Below are 14298 nucleotides of genomic sequence, written 5' to 3'. Positions count from 1 at the left end.
TATATTATATTATATTTATATTTATATTATATTATATTATATTATATTTATATTATATTATATTTATATTATATTATATTATATTATATTTATATTATATTATATATTTATATTATATTATATTTATATTATATTTATATTTATATATTATATTATATTATATTATATTTATTTATATTATATTATATTTATATTATATTATATTATATATTATATTTATATTATATTATATTATATTATATTATATTATATATTATATTATATTATATATTATATTATATTTATATTATATTATATTTATATTATATTATATTATATTTATATTATATTATATTATATTATATTATATTATATTTATATTATATTTATATTATATTATATTATAATTATATTATATTTATATTATATTATATTTATATTATAATTATATTATATTTATATTATATTATATTATATTATATTATTATTGGGACATAGCTGAATGTGCAAAGCTGTCATCAAGGCAAAAGGTGGCTCCTTTGAAGAATCTCAAGTATAAACAGATATTTTTGAATTGTTGAACTTTTTTGGTTACTACATGATTCCATATGTGTTATTTCATAGTGTTGATGTCTTTTACTATTATTCTACAATGTAGAAAATAGTAAAAATAAATAAAGAACAACCCTTGAATGAGAAGGTGTGTCCAAACATTTGACTTGTACTGTACATGGTTACGTCATGCCAATAAAGCTGATTGAATTGAACTTAATTCAATTGAGTGACAGACAGAGATAAAAAAACAAACATTTATTTTTACCTTTATTTAACAAGGCAAGTCAGTTAAGGACAAATTCTTATTTTCAATGACGGACTATTTCAACAGTGGGTATAATATGGGTTATATTGGGTTAACTATATTAGTGGGTTAATTTCTAAACAGTGGGTTAACTGGTCTAGGAACAGTGGTTATATTCTATAACAGTGGGTTAACTGGTCTAGGAACAGTGATTATACAGTGGGTTAACTATATTTAGTGGGTTAACTGGTCTAGGAACAGTGGGTTAACTGGTCTATACAGTGGGTTAACTGGTCTAGGAACATTTAACTAATCTATAACAGTGGGTTAACTGGTCTAGGAACAGTGGGTTAACTGGTCTAGTAACAGTTATACTGGTCTAGGAACAGTGGGTTAACTGGTCTAGGAACAGTGGGTTAACTGGTGGGTTAACTGGTCTAGGAACAGTGGGTTAACTGGTCTAGGAATTCAAACAGTGGGTTAACTGGCCTAGGAACAGTGGGTTAACTGGTGGAACTCCTGGGTTAAAGAATCTGGGTTAACTGGTAGGAACAGATATTAACTGGTTAATTGGAACAGTGGAACAGTGGGTTAACTGATTCCAGTGGGTTAACTGGTCTAGGAACAGTGGAACAGTGGGTTAACTGGTCTAGGAACAGTGGGTTAACTGGTCTAGGAACAGTGGGTTAAATGCCTTGTTCAGGGGCAGAACAACAGATCTGTACCTTGTCAGCTCGGGGATTCGATCTAGCAACCTTTCGGTTACAAGTCCAACGCTCTAACCACTAGGCTACCTGCTGCCCCAGATACAGACAGAGAGACAGAGATACATACAGAGAGACAGACAGACAGAGAGACAGAGATACATACAGAGAGACAGAGAGATCAATCTCCAAGTTAACCCCTCTGCTTCTCCCTCCAAAGGGCCTCTTCATGCCTGTGCAGAGACAGAGAGCTTGTATTTCTACAGCCCAGTTTCACAACAGGAAGAGAGGCTCCGTTGTGAATGCAGTGAGCGGCCCATTTCAAAGAGAGGCTCCGTTGTGACTGCAGTGAGCGGCCCATTTCAAAGAGAGGCTCCGTTGTGAATGCAGTGAGCGGCCCATTTCAAAGAGAGGCTCCGTTGTGACTGCAGTGAGCGGCCCATTTCAAAGAGAGGCTCCGTTGTGACTGCAGTGAGCGGCCCATTTCAAAGAGAGGCTCCGTTGTGACTGCAGTGAGCGGCCCATTTCAAAGAGAGGCTCCGTTGTGACTGCAGTGAGCGGCCCATTTCAAAGAGAGGCTCCTGCAGTGAGCGGCCCATTTCAAAGAGAGGCTGACTGCAGTGAGCGGCCCATTTCAAAGAGAGGCTCCAGACTGCAGTGAGCGGCCCATTTCAAAGAGAGGCTCCGTTGTGACTGCAGTGAGCGGCCCATTTCAAAGAGAGGCTCCGTTGTGACTGCAGTGAGCGGCCCATTTCAAAGAGAGGCTCCGTTGACTGCAGTGAGCGGCCCATTTCAAAGAGAGGCTCACTGCAGTGAGCGGCCCATTTCAAAGAGAGGGGTCCGTTGGAAAGCAGTGGCGGCCCATTTCAAAGAGGGCTCCGTTGTGACTGCAGTGAGCGGCCCATTTCAAAGAGAGGCTCCGTTGTGACTGCAGTGAGCGGCCCATTTCAAAGAGAGGTCCGTTGTGACTGCAGTGAGCGGCCCATTTCAAAGAGAGGCTCCGTTGTGACTGCAGTGAGCGGCCCATTTCAAAGAGAGGCTCCGTTGTGACTGCAGTGAGCGGCCCATTTCAAAGAGAGGCTCCGTTGTGACTGCAGTGAGCGGCCCATTTCAAAGAGAGGCTCCGTTGTGACTGCAGTGAGCGGCCCATTTCAAAGAGAGGCTCCGTTGTGACTTTCAGTGAGCAGTGCCCATTTCAAAGAGAGGCTCCGTTGTGACTGCAGTGAGCTGGCCCATTTCAAAGGCCCATTTCAAAGAGAGGCTCCGTTGTGACTGCAGTGAGCGGCCCATTTCAAAGAGAGGCTCCGTTGTGACTGCAGTGAGCGGCCCATTTCAAAGAGAGGCTCCGTTGTGACTGCAGTGAGCGGCCCATTTCAAAGAGAGGCTCCGTTGTGACTGCAGTGAGCCCCATTTCAAAGAGAGGCTCCGTTGTGACTGCAGTGAGCGGCCCATTTCAAAGAGAGGCTCCGTTGACTGCAGTGAGCGGCCCATTTCAAAGAGAGGCTCCGTTGTGACTGCAGTGAGCGGCCCATTTCAAAGAGAGGCTCCGTTGTGACTGCAGTGAGCGGCCCATTTCAAAGAGAGGCTCCGTTGTGACTGCAGTGAGCGGCCCATTTCAAAGAGAGGCTCCGTTGTGACTGCAGTGAGCGGCCCATTTCAAAGAGAGGCTCCGTTGTGACTGCAGTGAGCGGCCCATTTCAAAGAGAGGCTCCGTTGTGACTGCAGTGAGCGGCCCATTTCAAAGAGAGGCTCCGTTGTGACTGCAGTGAGCGGCCCATTTCAAAGAGAGGCTCCGTTGTGACTGCAGTGAGCGGCCCATTTCAAAGAGAGGCTCCGTTGTGACTGCAGTGAGCGGCCCATTTCAAAGAGAGGCTCCGTTGTGACTGCAGTGAGCGGCCCATTTCAAAGAGAGGCTCCGTTGTGACTGCAGTGAGCGGCCCATTTCAAAGAGAGGCTCAAAGAGAGGCTCGTTGTGACTGCAGTGAGCGGCCCATTTCAAAGAGAGGCTCCGTTGTGACTGCAGTGAGCGGCCCATTTCAAAGAGAGGCTCCGTTGTGACTGCAGTGAGCGGCCCATTTCAAAGAGAGGCTCCGTTGTGACTGCAGTGAGCGGCCCATTTCAAAGAGAGGCTCCGTTGTGACTGCAGTGAGCGGCCCATTTCAAAGAGAGGCTCCGTTGTGACTGCAGTGAGCGGCCCATTTCAAAGAGAGGCTCCGTTGTGACTGCAGTGAGCGGCCCATTTCAAAGAGAGGCTCCGTTGTGACTGCAGTGAGCGGCCCATTTCAAAGAGAGGCTCCGTTGTGACTGCAGTGAGCGGCCCATTTCAAAGAGAGGCTCCGTTGTGACTGCAGTGAGCGGCCCATTTCAAAGAGAGGCTCCGTTGTGACTGCAGTGAGCGGCCCATTTCAAAGAGAGGCTCCGTTGTGACTGCAGTGAGCGGCCCATTTCAAAGAGAGGCTCCGTTGTGACTGCAGTGAGCGGCCCATTTCAAAGAGAGGCTCCGTTGTGACTGCAGTGAGCGGCCCATTTCAAAGAGAGGCTCCGTTGTGACTGCAGTGAGCGGCCCATTTCAAAGAGAGGCTCCGTTGTGACTGCAGTGAGCGGCCCATTTCAAAGAGAGGCTCCGTTGTGACTGCAGTGAGCGGCCCATTTCAAAGAGAGGCTCCGTTGTGACTGCAGTGAGCGGCCCATTTCAAAGAGAGGCTCCGTTGTGACAAATCCACACATTTGGAGCTGAACCGAACAAAAGTGTCGCTTGTTTACTGTCCTTCCCCCTAGTCTAAATAACTTTAAAAACGTCTTGTGGGAAACGTACACTTCAACGAGGTGAGCTCACACCTTCCTGTGTCGTCCAGACAGCGACACACAGACAGCTGGACACCAGCGACACACAGACAGCTGGACACCAGCGACACACAGACACCTGGACACCAGCGACACACAGACAGCTGGACACCAGCGACACACAGACAGCTGGACACCAGCGACACACAGACAGCTGGACACCAGCGACACACAGACAGCTGGACACCAGCGACACACAGACAGCTGGACACCAGCGACACACAGACAGCTGGACACCAGCGACACACAGACAGCTGGACACCAGCGACACACAGACAGCTGGACACCAGCGACACACAGACAGCTGGACACCAGCGACACACAGACAGCTGGACACCAGCGACACACAGACAGCTGGACACCAGCGACACACAGACAGCTGGACACCAGCGACACACAGACAGCTGGACACCAGCGACACACAGACAGCTGGACACCAGCGACACACAGACAGCTGGACACCAGCGACACACAGACAGCTGGACACCAGCGACACACAGACAGCTGGACACCAGCGACACACAGACAGCTGGACACCAGCGACACACAGACAGCTGGACACCAGCGACACACAGACAGCTGGACACCAGCGACACACAGACAGCTGGACACCAGCGACACACAGACAGCTGGACACCAGCGACACACAGACAGCTGGACACCAGCGACACACAGACACCTGGACACCAGCGACACACAGACAGCTGGACACCAGCGACACACAGACAGCTGGACACCAGCGACACACAGACAGCTGGACACCAGCGACACACAGACAGCTGGACACCAGCGACACACAGACAGCTGGACACCAGCGACACACAGACAGCTGGACACCAGCGACACACAGACAGCTGGACAGCGACACACAGACAGCTGGACACCAGCGACACACAGACAGCTGGACACCAGCGACACACAGACAGCTGGACACCAGAGACACACAGACAGCTGGACACCAGCGACACACAGACAGCTGGACAGTGACACACAGACAGCTGGACACCAGCGACACACAGACAGCTGGACACCAGCGACACACAGACAGCTGGACAGTGACACACAGACAGCTGGACACCAGCGACACACAGACAGCTGGACAGTGACACACAGACAGCTGGACACCAGCGACACACAGACATGTCATCATCAGGGTTGTGCATTACCCATAGAGAAACAGCAGCATTTACATTCCACTGGGAGTTGAGGGCTTTTAGCTGAGGATTACCATCATTATCATCTCAAACTACCTCAATATCATCTCAGAGGATTATCATCATTATCATCTCAAACTACCTCAACATAATCTCAGAGGATTACCATCATTATCATCTCAAACTACCTCAATATCATCTCAGAGGATTACCATCATTATCATCTCAAACTACCTCAACATCATCTCAGAGGATTATCATCATTATCATCTCAAACTACCTCAACATCATCTCAGAGGATTATCATCATTATCATCTCAAACTACCTCAACATCATCTCAGAGGATTAGCATCATTATCATCTCAAACTACCTCAACATCATCTCAGAGGATTAGCATCATTATCATCTCAAACTACCTCAATATCATCTCAGAGGATTATTATCTCAAACTACCTCAATATCATCTCAGAGGATTAATCATCATTATCATCTCAAACTACCTCAATATCATCTCAGAGGATTAATCATCATTATCATCTCAAACTACCTCAATATCATCTCAGAGGATTAGACCCCAGGTCAACAGTCTACATCCTAAACTACCTCAATATCATCTCAGAGGATTAGACCCCAGGTCAACAGTCTACATCCTAAACTACCTCAATATCATCTCAGAGGATTAGACCCCAGGTCAACAGTCTGTATCCTAAACTACCTCAATATCATCTCAGAGGATTAGACCCCAGGTCAACAGTCTACATCCTAAACTACCTCATCATCAGAGTAATGGACCCAGCTCATCAGTCTACATCCTAAACTACCTCATCATCAGAGTAATGGACCAAGCTCACCAGTCTATATCCTAAACTACCTCATCATCAGAGTAATGGACCCAGCTCATCAGTCTACATCCTAAACTACCTCATCATCATAGAGGAATGGACCCAGCTCATCAGTCGACATCCTAAACTACCTCATCAGAGTAATGGACCCAGCTCATCAGTCTATATCCTAAACTACCTCATCAGAGTAATGGACCCAGGTCACCAGTCTATATCCTAAACTACCTCATCAGAGTAATGGACCCAGGTAACCAGTCTACATCCTAAACTACCTCATCATCAGAGTAATGGACCCAGTCTACATCCTGAAATACCTCATCAGAGGAATGGACCCAGCTCATCAGTCTATATCCTAAACTACCTCATCATCAGAGTAATGGACCGAGCTCATCAGTCTATATCCTAAACTACATCAGAGTAATGGACCTGGCTCATCAGTCCACTTCCTAAACTACCTCATCATCAGAGTAATGGACCCAGCTCATCAGTCTACATCCTAAACTACCTCATCATCAGAGTAATGGACCAAGCTCACCAGTCTACATCCTAAACTACCTCATCATCAGAGTAATGGACCCAGCTCATCAGTCTACATCCTAAACTACCTCATCATCATAGAGGAATGGACCCAGCTCATCAGTCGACATCCTAAACTACCTCATCAGAGTAATGGACCCAGCTCATCAGTCTATATCCTAAACTACCTCATCAGAGTAATGGACCGAGGTCACCAGTCTACATCCTAAACTACCTCATCATCAGAGTAATGGACCAAGCTCACCAGTCTACATCCTAAACTACCTCATCATCAGAGGAATGGACCGAGCTCATCAGTCTATATCCTAAACTACATCAGAGTAATGGACCTGGCTCATCAGTCGAAATCCTAAACTACCTCATCATCAGAGTAATGGACCCAGCTCATCAGTCTATATCCTAAACTACCTCATCAGAGTAATGGACCTGGCTCATCAGTCTACATCCTAAACTACCTCATCATCAGAGGAATGGACCCAGCTCATCAGTCGACATCCTAAACTACCTCATCATCAGAGTAATGGACCGAGCTCATCAGTCGACATCCTAAACTACCTCATCAGAGTAATGGACCTGGCTCATCAGTCTATATCCTAAACTACCTCATCAGAGTAATGGACCCAGCTCATCAGTCTATATCCTAAACTACCTCATCAGAGTAATGGACCTGGCTCATCAGTCTACATCCTAAACTACCTCATCATCAGAGGAATGGACCCAGCTCATCAGTCGACATCCTAAACTACCTCATCATCAGAGTAATGGACCGAGCTCATCAGTCGACATCCTAAACTACCTCATCATCAGAGTAATGGTCCCAGCTCATCAGTCTATATCCTAAACTACCTCATCAGAGTAATGGACCGAGGTCACCAGTCTACATCCTAAACTACCTCATCATCAGAGTAATGGACCAAGCTCACCAGTCTACATCCTAAACTACCTCATCATCAGAGGAATGGACCGAGCTCATCAGTCTATATCCTAAACTACATCAGAGTAATGGACCTGGCTCATCAGTCGACATCCTAAACTACCTCATCATCAGAGTAATGGACCCAGCTCATCAGTCTATATCCTAAACTACCTCATCAGAGTAATGGACCTGGCTCATCAGTCTACATCCTAAACTACCTCATCATCAGAGGAATGGACCCAGCTCATCAGTCTACATCCTAAACTACCTCATCATCAGAGTAATGGACCCAGCTCATCAGTCGACATCCTAAACTACCTCATCATCAGAGTAATGGACCGAGCTCATCAGTCGACATCCTAAACTACCTCATCAGAGTAATGGACCTGGCTCATCAGTCTATATCCTAAACTACCTCATCAGAGTAAATGTCCCAGCTCATCAGTCTATATCCTAAACTACCTCATCATCAGAGAAATGGACCCAGTCTATATCATAAACTACCTCATCAGAGTAATGGACCCAGTCTACATCCTAAACTACCTCATCATCAGAGTAATGGACCCAGCTCATCAGTCTACATCCTAAACTACCTCATCATCATAGAGGAATGGACCCAGCTCATCAGTCGACATCCTAAACTACCTCATCAGAGTAATGGACCCAGCTCATCAGTCTATATCCTAAACTACCTCATCAGAGTAATGGACCGAGGTCACCAGTCTACATCCTAAACTACCTCATCATCAGAGTAATGGACCAAGCTCACCAGTCTACATCCTAAACTACCTCATCATCAGAGGAATGGACCGAGCTCATCAGTCTATATCCTAAACTACCTCATCAGAGTAATGGACCTGGCTCATCAGTCTACATCCTAAACTACCTCATCATCAGAGTAATGGACCCAGCTCATCAGTCGACATCCTAAACTACCTCATCATCAGAGTAATGGACCGAGCTCATCAGTCGACATCCTAAACTACCTCATCAGAGTAATGTCCCTGGCTCATCAGTCTATATCCTAAACTACCTCATCAGAGTAATGGTCCCAGCTCATCAGTCTATATCCTAAACTACCTCATCATCAGAGAAATGGACCCAGTCTATATCATAAACTACCTCATCAGAGTAATGGACCCAGTCTACATCCTAAACTACCTCATCATCAGAGTAATGGACCCAGTCTATATCCTAAACTACCTCATCAGAGTAATGGACCCAGTCTATATCCTAAACTACCTCATCAGAGTAATGGACCCAGCTCATCAGTCGACATCCTAAACTACCTCATCAGAGTAATGGACCTGGCTCATCAGTCTATATCCTAAACTACCTCATCAGAGTAATGGTCCCAGCTCATCAGTCTATATCCTAAACTACCTCATCATCAGAGAAATGGACCCAGTCTATATCATAAACTACCTCATCAGAGTAATGGACCCAGTCTACATCCTAAACTACCTCATCATCAGAGTAATGGACCCAGCTCATCAGTCTACATCCTAAACTACCTCATCATCATAGAGGAATGGACCCAGCTCATCAGTCGACATCCTAAACTACCTCATCAGAGTAATGGACCCAGCTCATCAGTCTATATCCTAAACTACCTCATCAGAGTAATGGACCGAGGTCACCAGTCTACATCCTAAACTACCTCATCATCAGAGTAATGGACCAAGCTCACCAGTCTACATCCTAAACTACCTCATCATCAGAGGAATGGACCGAGCTCATCAGTCTATATCCTAAACTACATCAGAGTAATGGACCTGGCTCATCAGTCGACATCCTAAACTACCTCATCAGAGTAATGTCCCTGGCTCATCAGTCTATATCCTAAACTACCTCATCAGAGTAATGGTCCCAGCTCATCAGTCTATATCCTAAACTACCTCATCATCAGAGAAATGGACCCAGTCTATATCATAAACTACCTCATCAGAGTAATGGACCCAGTCTACATCCTAAACTACCTCATCAGAGTAATGGACCCAGTCTATATCCTAAACTACCTCATCAGAGTAATGGACCCAGTCTATATCCTAAACTACCTCATCAGAGTAATGGACCCAGCTCACCAGTCTATATCCTAAACTACCTCATCAGAGTAATGGACCCAGCTCATCAGTCTACATCCTAAACTACCTCATCAGAGTAATGGACCCAGCTCACCAGTCTACATCCTAAACTGCTGTACTAAGTTGACTACAACAGAGAGGGAGAACAAGAGGAAAAGATAAAGCGAGGGAGAAGAGAACATGTCATGTCTGTAGAGGAAATATGTAACCCCCCCCCCCCCTTTATCTCTGGTCCCCACAGGCTGTTGGATTCTCTCCCTCCCCCTCCTTTATCTCTGGTCCCCACAGGCTGTTGGATTCTCTCCCTCCCTCCCCCCTTTATCTCTGGTCCCCACAGGCTGTTGGATTCTCTCCCCCCCTCCTTTATCTCTGGTCCCCACAGGCTGTTGGATTCTCCCCCCCACTCTTTATCTCTGGTCCCCACAGGCTGTTGGATTCTCCCCCCACTCTTTATCTCTGGTCCCCACAGGCTGTTGGATTCTCCCCCCCTCTTTATCTCTGGTCCCCACAGGCTGTTGGATTCTCCCCCACTCTTTATCTCTGGTCCCCACAGGCTGTTGGATTCTCCCTCCCTCTCCCTCTCCACACCCACTTTAAACCCCATTCCCTCCTCTGAGGCAGCTGCTTGCCCCCTGAACTCCCCCTCTAACCCCAGCCCTCCAGCCCCAACCTCAGCCCCCAGCCCCAAGCCTCAGCCCCAACCTCAATCCCTCCAGCCCCAACCTCAATCCCTCCAGCCCCAACCTCAATCCCTCCAGCCCCAACCTCAATCCCTCCAGCCCCAACCTCAATCCCTCCAGCCCCAACCTCAGCCCCAACCTCAATCCCTCCAGCCCCAACCTCAATCCCTCCAGCCCCAACCTCAATCCCTCCAGCCCCAACCTCAATCCCTCCAGCCCCAACCTCAATCCCTCCAGCCCACTGACATTAGAAAGCGTCGGGAGCCGTGTGGAGCTTGAAATGACTCCAGGAGCATTACTCCTACACCACAGTCCTCCAGGAGCATTACTCCTACACCACAGTCCTCCAGGAGCATTACTCCTACACCACAGTCCTCCAGGAGCATTACTCCTACACCACAGTCCTCCAGGAGCATTACTCCTACACCACAGTCCTCCAGGAGCATTACTCCTACACCACAGTCCTCCAGGAGCATTACTCCTACACCACAGTCCTCCAGGAGCAATACTCCTACACCACAGTCCTCCAGGAGCATTACTCCTACACCACAGCATTTTACTCCTACATTACTTCTAACCCTAACCCCCTCTTTCCAACAGTATTCTAACCCCCTCTTTCCAACAGTATTCTAACCCCCTCCAACAGTATTCTAACCCCCTCTATCCAACAGTATTCTAACCCCCTCTAACCAACAGTATTCTAACCCCCTCTATCCAACAGTATTCTAACCCCTCTTTACAACAGTATTCTAACCCCTCTATCCAACAGTATTCTAACCCCTCTATCCAACAGTATTCTAACCCCCTCTATCCAACAGTATTCTAACCCCCTCTATCCAACAGTATTCTAACCCCCTCTAACTAACAGTATTCTAACCCCTCTAACCAACAGTATTCTATCCCCCTCTAACCAACAGTATTCTAACCCCCTCTAACCAACAGTATTCTATCCCCCTCTAACCAACAGTATTCTAACCCCCTCTAACCAACAGTATTCTAACCCCCTCTAACAGTATTCTAACCCCTCTAACCAACAGTATTCTAACCCCCTCTATCCAACAGTATTCTAACCCCTCTATCCAACAATATTCTAACCAACAGTATTCTATCCCCTCTATCCAACAGTATTCTATCCCCTCTATCCAACAGTATTCTAATCCCCTCTAACCAACAGTATTCTAACCCCCTCTAACCGTATTCTAACCCCCTCTCACAGTATTCTAACCCCCTCTCACAGTATTCTAACCCCTCTCACAGTATTCTAGCCCCCTCTCACAGTATTCTAACCCCCTCACAGTATTCTAACCCCCTCACAGTATTCTAACCCCCTCAACAGTATTCTAACCCCCTAACAGTATTCTAACCCCCTCTCACAGTATTCTAACCCCCTCTAACCAACAGTATTCTAACCCCCTCCAACAGTATTCTAACCCCCTCCAACAGTATTCTAACCCCTCCAACAGTATTCTAACCCCTCCAACAGTATTCTAACCCCCTCTAACAGTATTCTAACCCCCTCTAACAGTATTCTAACCCCCTCTAACCAACAGTATTCTAACCCCCTCTAAAAAACAGTATTCTAACCCCTCTAACCAACAGTATTCTAACCCCCTCTAACCAACAGTATTCTAACCCCCTCTAACCAACAGTATTCTAACCCCCTCTAACCAACAGTATTCTAACCCCCTCCAACAGTATTCTAACCCCCTCTAACAGTATTCTAACTCCTCAGTCTCTGGACTCATGGGAAAGTAACATTTCATAACCCTTCACAGTTCCTTATTCAAACCAACACAATGCAAATGTTCTGCCGACTGTTGCATTGTGGTCAATCCTGCAGCTTTCACAACATCGCAAAAGCCACAAGAGAAGCGTGTGTTGCCGAGATGAAAAGAAAAATAGCAAATCATTTAAACAAAAAACAACCGGTTTCCTCACACAAAAAGACAAGACCCAGAGATCTTACCTCACTCACCTGGTGTGTAGTAACGTAGGTCTGTTATTAACAGTCCATAATCCAACAGGTCCTATGTTTGCAGAGCGTCAGCTACAGGCAGCAGTGACAACAGGAGAGGATCTAGCTAACAGAACAGAGAAAGAGGCTCGACTAGCTAGACACCAGGCAGAACTGACAACAACTAGCGACTCCCAAAACCCAAGAAGAAGAATCTCACGAGCCCCCACAGCTGCTAACTAAAATGTCTGAGCGAAGCTGTTCACCCAAACTCTGCCTCCTCTCCTCTCTGACGTCAAACCCCCGGTGGGGGTCACATGACACGGTTCTATGAAAGGCGTTGCCCTGGTAACAGTAGAACACAAGGGGGGCTACTGCTGAAAGCTGGGAAATACACTCTACAGGTCTGTCAGCAGCACAGAGAGACGACAGACGCGTGTTAACATCAACCCTGCAGAGTTTCAAAGGTCTCCTTTTAAACTGGACAACTGAACTGAGTCACCTGGAAAAAGAGGGAAGGGGGTTTGGGTTTAGGTCCATTTTCATACTATAAGCAGTCTGATCTTCTCGGCTAACTACTGAACCCCACGCAGTCTGTTCTCAGCTAACTACTGAACCCCATGCAGTCTGTTCTCAGCTGACTACTGAACCACACACAGTCTGATCTCAGCTAACTACTGAACCACACGCAGTCTGATCTCAGCTGACTACTGAACCACACGCAGTCTGATCTCAGCTAACTACTGAACCACACGCAGTCTGATCTCAGCTGACTACTGACCAACACGCAGTCTGATCTCAGCTAACTACTGAACCCCACGCAGTCTGATCTCAGCTAACTACTGAACCCCACGCAGTCTGACCTCAGCTAACTACTGAACCACACGCAGTCTGATCTCAGCTAACTACTGAACCCCACGCAGTCTGATCTCAGCTAACTACTGAACCACACGCAGTCTGATCTCAGCTAACTACTGAACCACACGCAGTCTGATCTCAGCTAACTACTGAACCACACGCAGTCTGATCTCAGCTAACTACTGAACCCCACGCAGTCTGATCTCAGCTAACTACTGAACCCACGCAGTCTGATCTCAGCTAACTACTGAACCCCACGCAGTCTGATCTCAGCTAACTACTGAACCCCACGCAGTCTGATCTCAGCTAACTACTGAACCCCACGCAGTCTGATCTCAGCTAACTACTGAACCCCACGCAGTCTGATCTCAGCTAACTACTGAACCCCACGCAGTCTGATCTCAGCTAACTACTGAACCACACGCAGTCTGATCTCAGCTAACTACTGAACCACACGCAGTCTGATCTCGGCTAACTACTGAACCACACGCAGTCTGACCTCAGCTAACTACTGAACCACACGCAGTCTGATCTCGGCTAACTACTGAACCACACGCAGTCTGATCTCAGCTAACTACTGAACCCCACGCAGTCTGATCTCAGCTAACTACTGAACCCCACACAGTCTGATCTCCTCAGCTAACTACTGAACCACAGGCAGTCTGATCTCAGCTAACTACTGAACCCCACGCAGTCTGATCTCAGCTAACTACTGAACCACACGCAGTCTGATCTCAGCTAACTACTGAACCCCACGCAGTCTGATCTCAGCTAACTACTGAACCCCACGCAGTCTGATCTCAGCTAACTACTGAACCCCACACAGTCTGATCTCCTCAGCTAACTACTGAACCACACGCAGTCTGATCTCAGCTAACTACTGAACCCCACGCAGTCTGATCTCAGTTAACTACTGAACCCCACGCAGTCTGATCTCAGTTAACT

General features: G+C 46.7%; 1 protein-coding gene across 4 annotated transcripts in view; it reads right to left on the bottom strand.

Moving 5' to 3' along the window:
• Positions 1–12787, bottom strand: part of LOC135575088 (neurocalcin-delta A) — a 74220-nt gene extending 61433 nt beyond the window's left edge. For 2 of the 4 annotated variants that reach the window (XM_065027261.1, XM_065027259.1), the window contains exon 1: positions 12517–12785. The gene's annotated coding sequence lies outside the window, so the exon portion shown is untranslated. Of the gene's footprint in view, positions 1–12507 lie in introns of all 4 variants that reach the window. The other 2 variants (XM_065027262.1, XM_065027260.1) reach the window with 2 other exon arrangements.
• Between the last annotated feature and the right edge of the window lie 1511 nt (positions 12788–14298).

The sequence above is a fragment of the Oncorhynchus nerka genome, linkage group LG14 (assembly GCF_034236695.1).
Source record: "Oncorhynchus nerka isolate Pitt River linkage group LG14, Oner_Uvic_2.0, whole genome shotgun sequence".
NCBI lineage: Eukaryota > Metazoa > Chordata > Actinopteri > Salmoniformes > Salmonidae > Oncorhynchus > Oncorhynchus nerka.
The sequence above is the reverse complement of the archived record's forward strand: the minus strand, read 5'-3'. Positions and strand labels throughout refer to the sequence as shown.